Source organism: Diabrotica undecimpunctata, chromosome 3 (genome assembly GCF_040954645.1).
Source record: "Diabrotica undecimpunctata isolate CICGRU chromosome 3, icDiaUnde3, whole genome shotgun sequence".
Classification (NCBI taxonomy): domain Eukaryota; kingdom Metazoa; phylum Arthropoda; class Insecta; order Coleoptera; family Chrysomelidae; genus Diabrotica; species Diabrotica undecimpunctata.
This window is the reverse complement of record NC_092805.1, coordinates 11,444,614-11,450,647: the sequence shown is the minus strand read 5'-3', so window position 1 is coordinate 11,450,647 and position 6,034 is coordinate 11,444,614. Positions and strand designations below refer to the sequence as shown.

General features: G+C 28.9%; 2 long non-coding RNA genes across 2 annotated transcripts; both read right to left on the bottom strand.

Annotated features, from left to right (window-relative positions):
* Nucleotides 1–834: 834 nt before the first annotated feature.
* LOC140435483 (uncharacterized) lies at nucleotides 835–1,335 on the bottom strand. Its single transcript, XR_011950166.1, has 2 exons — nucleotides 1,108–1,335; nucleotides 835–983 (listed from the first exon to the last, which is right to left on the bottom strand). It is a non-coding gene; the product is annotated as an uncharacterized lncRNA (long non-coding RNA).
* A 3,003-nt stretch (nucleotides 1,336–4,338) lies between these two features.
* Nucleotides 4,339–5,409, bottom strand: LOC140435482 (uncharacterized). The gene is made up of 3 exons (XR_011950165.1): nucleotides 5,244–5,409; nucleotides 4,948–5,037; nucleotides 4,339–4,655 (listed from the first exon to the last, which is right to left on the bottom strand). It is a non-coding gene; the product is annotated as an uncharacterized lncRNA (long non-coding RNA).
* Nucleotides 5,410–6,034: the final 625 nt, after the last annotated feature.

Sequence of the window (6,034 nt, the reverse complement as noted above, 5' to 3'; positions counted from 1 at the left end):
TAAAATCAGAAATTAGCCAAATCATTAGATCAAGAAGAATGAGTTAGCTGGATCATTAGGCAAAAATTGCAGATGGAAGATGGGCCAAAACAAAGGGACGACTACTAAAAAATTGACAGGAAACATGTAAGGAAAATTTACAAAAAATGTAAATTAAAAACTGGAAAATGGTGACCATGATCCATGATCAAAAAACTTTAAACCATGCACTTTTTGAGTCGAGATTGTAATATCAAAAACATGAAAAACAGAAATACAACAAATTTGTTACAAGACAATGTTTTCTAACCAATAATGAATAAAATGGTAGTAGGAAATACTGAAGAGATTTAGAGCTGACAGGAATAGTGGAAACAAGCTCTTGAATAAAACAGTTTAAAACTTAGTAGGGTAAAAGAGAGTACTTAGGTATCTATAATGTTCATTTAAAGGAGGAGTTACTACTACAAATATGTAGATACCTTTAGATGGTGAAATTATTGTGAAAACTATAAACTAAAAGGAAAAAGAGATTCAAAAATTGAATAAGACAGAAATAAGTATGCTTCTATGGATGAGTCAACTGACAAAGGATAAAATGATAAATGTGTTTATTGGGGAAAGTCTAGAGGTGACACCAATTAATGTAAAAATGAAGGAGCGTAGGTTAATATGATTACGGCATAGCAAAACTTGGTAGAGACACTTAAGTCTGACATATCTGTGAAAAAGATTCCTATTGGTATGACCTAAGATAAAAAAATAACGAAAAAATTGGATTAAATTGATGCCTTTTTGATAACAATTTAAACAAAAAATGAGATACTTTTTTATGACAAATAAAAAAAACCCATATTTATGTAACAAAAGTATATTTACATAATTAAAAATCTATGTACAGATCAATACTAAACATAATTAATTTATTTCTTCTCTGGATTGGGCGACTCTTTTGTACCAGCTTCATTAGAGGAAAAGAAGTGGGTTTTGTAAGCTTTTAAAGCCTAAAAGAAAATAAAGTGTAAACTATACGTTGAGACTGCCTTAAATTATTTAAATGTTAATGCCAGAAGGTATACTACTAAAAATTTCATGATATAAATCGTTTATTTTACTTTTTGCACTTACACTAACAAGAGGCATTTCTTTTCTCTGTTCAGAAGGATCAACTAGATAAGGGACACTTTGAATTTTATACCAACCCCAATGGAACCCCACTATTATAGGTACTACCACCAAAATAACAATATTGTCTTTGGCCCATTTAGCTAAATTGATTTTAGACATTATTTATTTTATTTTTAAAAAGTTAATAGGTTATATCACTATTTTTATTTTGATTGTTATGACTTTTGTCACAGCACTCCGAACTAGCAGTGCCAGTCCCGTATTAACAACTAAACCGACGATTGGCGCATCCCCTACTGCCAGGGTGCTTAACTATATATATACATGGCGGTAAATTCAAAAGGCACGTGAACTTACCTAGAATTGTGCTCATTTTAAAGTAAGGGGAAATCAATATAAGAGAGTTTTTAGGCCCTTTACTTTTGAATGCATGTTAAACGTAAAACGTTATACGTGTAATGCGCCTAGAATAATAAATAAGAGATAACGTTTTTACTTACAAATCGTTTTTGAATCCTTGCAGAAATTAGGAGACCACATTTTGTGTTGGAAACAATTGAAGACAAAGATGCTGAACTAAATAATTTTCGATTTAAGAAAAATGATATTCCTCGACTAACTCAGTGTTCCAAATCATTTTAGAACCAAATCTGGCCATATAGTAACAGGTAAATAATATCGATTCTTGTATTAATTTTTTCAGTTTGTTTTGTTTGAGAAACTTAACAGTAATTTTATTATTTTAGGAATTGAATGCATATATATATATATATATATATATATATATATATATATATATATATATATATATATATATATATATATATATATATATATATATATATATATATATATATATATATATATATATATATATTGTTATGATATGTAAAATCGAGAAAAATATTGGTTTGTTTAAAAATATTTCAAAATTCAATAACATTAAAATAATTCAGATAAGTAGGATAATATCCAACAAACATTTCGAAGAAGGAGAGTTATTAATTTCTTGAATTACCTGTACTAAACAAAATATAAGCTTTGCATAAATTATTTCTTTGTTATACTTGAGTGACCCGCATAATTTTAAGTGAAAACAAAAAGACAATTGAACGGGGTTTTCCAAAATACATTAATGCAGTGATTAGAGACAAATAGAAGAGATTTTAGAAAGTGGTTTTTGTTAGTTTTAAGAATTATAGAAAATATTATTTGTAAATAAGTTTTAGGAAATTTTATAATTATAGGTAAAAATTTGTTTGTTATCGAAATGAAAAAATGGGGGAATTGTGACGAGTTTTGATTGGCGGAGATTGAAAAAGGTTGGATAAGTATGTAGGAAAAAGTTTAGCGAGATTGAGGAGAGAGAAAAGATAGAGGCAGTTGGTTTCCAAGTCTGGAAGAGGAACAGTGATTGTTCTCTGGCGGTTCCTGAAATGTAGCAAGCAGTAGTGTTGAATGTTAGTGAGTTTTTGTGGAGTTAGTGTATCTGACAGAAGCTGAAGCAGCAAAATATTGTAAGTCATATTTCTCTACTTATATTCCAAGAGTCACTGTTCAGGCCAACGAGAGATTCAGTTTATCGTAAAGAGAAGATATTCCAAGAGTCATTTTTCACTCGGGCCAACGAGAGATTCAGTTTATCGAGAGGAGAAAGGCTATCATAATTTGAATGATTTGTGCTTTTGAAGGAGATCATTAAGGACGATATACTTGCAACAATCTGTGTAAGATTGCTGATTACATAGGGAGCAGTTGAGAGGAGATAATACAGTCTACAAGGAACAAGGATTTGGACCACTCATCATCAGAGAGAGATATTTTTGTTTTCTGCAGTTTTTTTTCTTTTATTGATAACACAATTTTTACACGTAATTTAGAAAGGATATAAATATTTTGATTAGGAGAGTTAGAATAGTTTGGGATTTTGAGATTTCAATTAATATTGTTTGTACCATAAATTTTGATTGTTCACGTACGGAGAACAAAATTTTGAGAATCCTTATATGAGATTTGTTTATTGAAAACTTTTGAGTGTGAATTATTTCATTATTTTTATTTCAATATATAGTTTTAGATCATATGTTTTTTTTTTATTGTTCCGGTATTCTCTGGACCTTACCTTTCACATGTAATAGCATAGATATTGAAGCACGAATTTAACCCTGAGATAAAAGAATTAAAAATTGTGATAGAGTCATAATCATATCATTTAAATAAATTTAATTAATCAAAAAAATTAATTAGCTAATTATTGCTTGGCGCACCAAGACTTTGAATATCACAATAATATATATATATATATATATATATATATATATATATATATATATATATATATATATGATAATTTTGGATATGTTTTAGATGACTTGGTTAACTCTAGACCGTTTGCAACAATGTGTACAGCTGAGTTAAATTTTATAAAATGGAAAATGAGATTTGATTAAACCATTCATTGAAGGACAAAAATATGTATTTTTCTTATTCTTGCCCATAAAAGTTAATCTTTTTTACCTTAGTATTAAAATTATTTTTTATAGTGCTATTTGTTTATTTTCTATAACAGTTTCATTTACATTGTAGGTAGTGGTCAATAAGAGAGGAGCTGTACAGAACTGTTGAGGTTTCATAGATGACACTACAAGAGCCATATGCCGACCTGTAACAGATCAGGAAGCATATTATTCGGATCATAAACATTTTCATTGTTTAAAATACCATGCTGTTTTGTCCAGATTATGGCATATCAGTCAGTTTACATGGAGCATTTATGAGTAGAAGACAGGATGTTGAGATTTTTACAATCAGCTGGAATAAAAGACAAGATTTTCTGATGATTTTTGACTTTAATTCATTATGGAAACCAGCCTTATGGTATTCAGGAACTATTATTGTGTCCTTATCTAGGACAAAGTGTCAATGAAATACAGCAAAAGTTTAATTTCTCGATGTCTACTGTAAGACAAGAAGTGCAGAATTTGCATTTCTGGACTTGATATTGACCTAATGTATAAAACTGCAACAATATTGACAAACTGCCATACTTCCTTATGTGGCAGTCAGTCTGGTCAGTTTTTTAATATACCACTTTGGAACAATATCTAGAACCAATGAACAAGAGTAACATAAATGACCATCAATATATCAGATTAAGATTAAATTGCTGGTAATTGTATGTTTTAATTAATTAAATAACTTGGTGTAAATGTTTTATAATAAAAAAACAAATTTCATTTAGGAAAATTTATTTACTAAAATATTTAGAAGTTTTTCCTGTCTTTCTATTAGTTCATTTAATGAGTTTCGGTTTTGAATTTCACAATTTAATTTTTTTTCTTTTAATTCAAATTGTTTCTTTACTTCAAATTCTTGAAGTGCACATTGTCTTTCTGCTAATTTACATTTTCGCTCATCTAATAATAATTTTCTTTGTTCTATGTCCAATTGTTTTTTCTTCAATTCAAATTGTTTTTCCTTATACTGTTTTAAATATTTTAACCTTTGTTTCTGTCTCTCTATTTTTCTTTTTCTGGATCTTATGGGACCTAAAAATTAGTTGGCAAGATAACAAAATTACTCATAAGTATTCTTAAAAATAAGTGTAGTAGCTCTGAATCATTCAACATTTTACATAAAACTTTAAATTTAAATAAAAATGTATCTCTACATTTACTATATTTTACTAAGATTTTTATACATCCTCTAAATTTCTAACTAAAGCCAATTCCTTCACATCTCTCTTAATATATGAACTTTCATTTTGTTGTAATGCATCAGCGTTATCTAGAATATATGCATATTGTATTTGTTTGACCATAATTAGAATTTATAACTTACATGTGTCCTTTTCCATGTTAATATATTCAAAATTAATTTGTTCCCTCTCGGCTTCAGATACAATAGTTTCTTCTATAACTTTTGTTCTGTCTAAATATAAAAATGATTAAATGTTGAGTTGAATACTACATTTTATTTATTTGTCTTACAATACAATGACTGGGTACATTTAGGGCATATCAGTTGTTTTTTATTAACACTTCTTGTATCAGCAATACCAGTTGACATCCGCTAAATGAACTCATTATGTTTGCAAATACTCAAATGTATAGAATAAATATTAATAATATACTTACTACCGTATAACCTTTGCCGACGCTGAAAAATGACAGTGTGAGTGAAAATCAAGTGAAAATAGTGAAAAATAAATCCTTCTATGATGTTTGGCGTCTATTATTCGGTGTCCTTTGGGTTGTTTCTGTGGTTGTTTGGTTTTGATTTTGACTTTAAATTAAAGTGACAACGACAACTGACAACGACCAACGCGCAGTAAAATGGAGGTAAGTGATGGTTTCAGCAAGTTTCAGTTTCAATGACGATGGTTTCTTATCCACGGTTCGTAGACTTCCTACGGTTGCCTCTTCCGACTAACCAATGAACATTAAGCCCGAAATTACGTCACGAGAGTACAGTAATTTGAATCGTAACATTGTTAATCGTTGTTTTTATGTCTTTGATGTGTGGAACATAGTAAAGATAGTTATGAAATAAAGATGTCTAGTGGATTATAATACCTACTTATGAAAAACTGTTGATATGTAGGCAGTTTGGTACTTAAAATTAATTAGAACCGGTTGTTAACGTTTATCCAATGTTAATGCATGATTTACGTAAATCTAGGACTTTAATCTCCACTTTACACTGAAAATTTGTCGCGTATACTGAATTTTCATCAATACTGGATTAACTGTTGAATGAATTACCTAATTACATAACTATTTTTTCCATTTTTTTTATTATCTTTCCCTGATTGATCATTAATGTGTTTATCTTGTTTTCTTTTGGCACTGGTAACCTGGCTTTCATCAGCATTATTATGACGTTAATACACAATGAAATTTTAAAGTTTTAACCCACCTTATAAAAA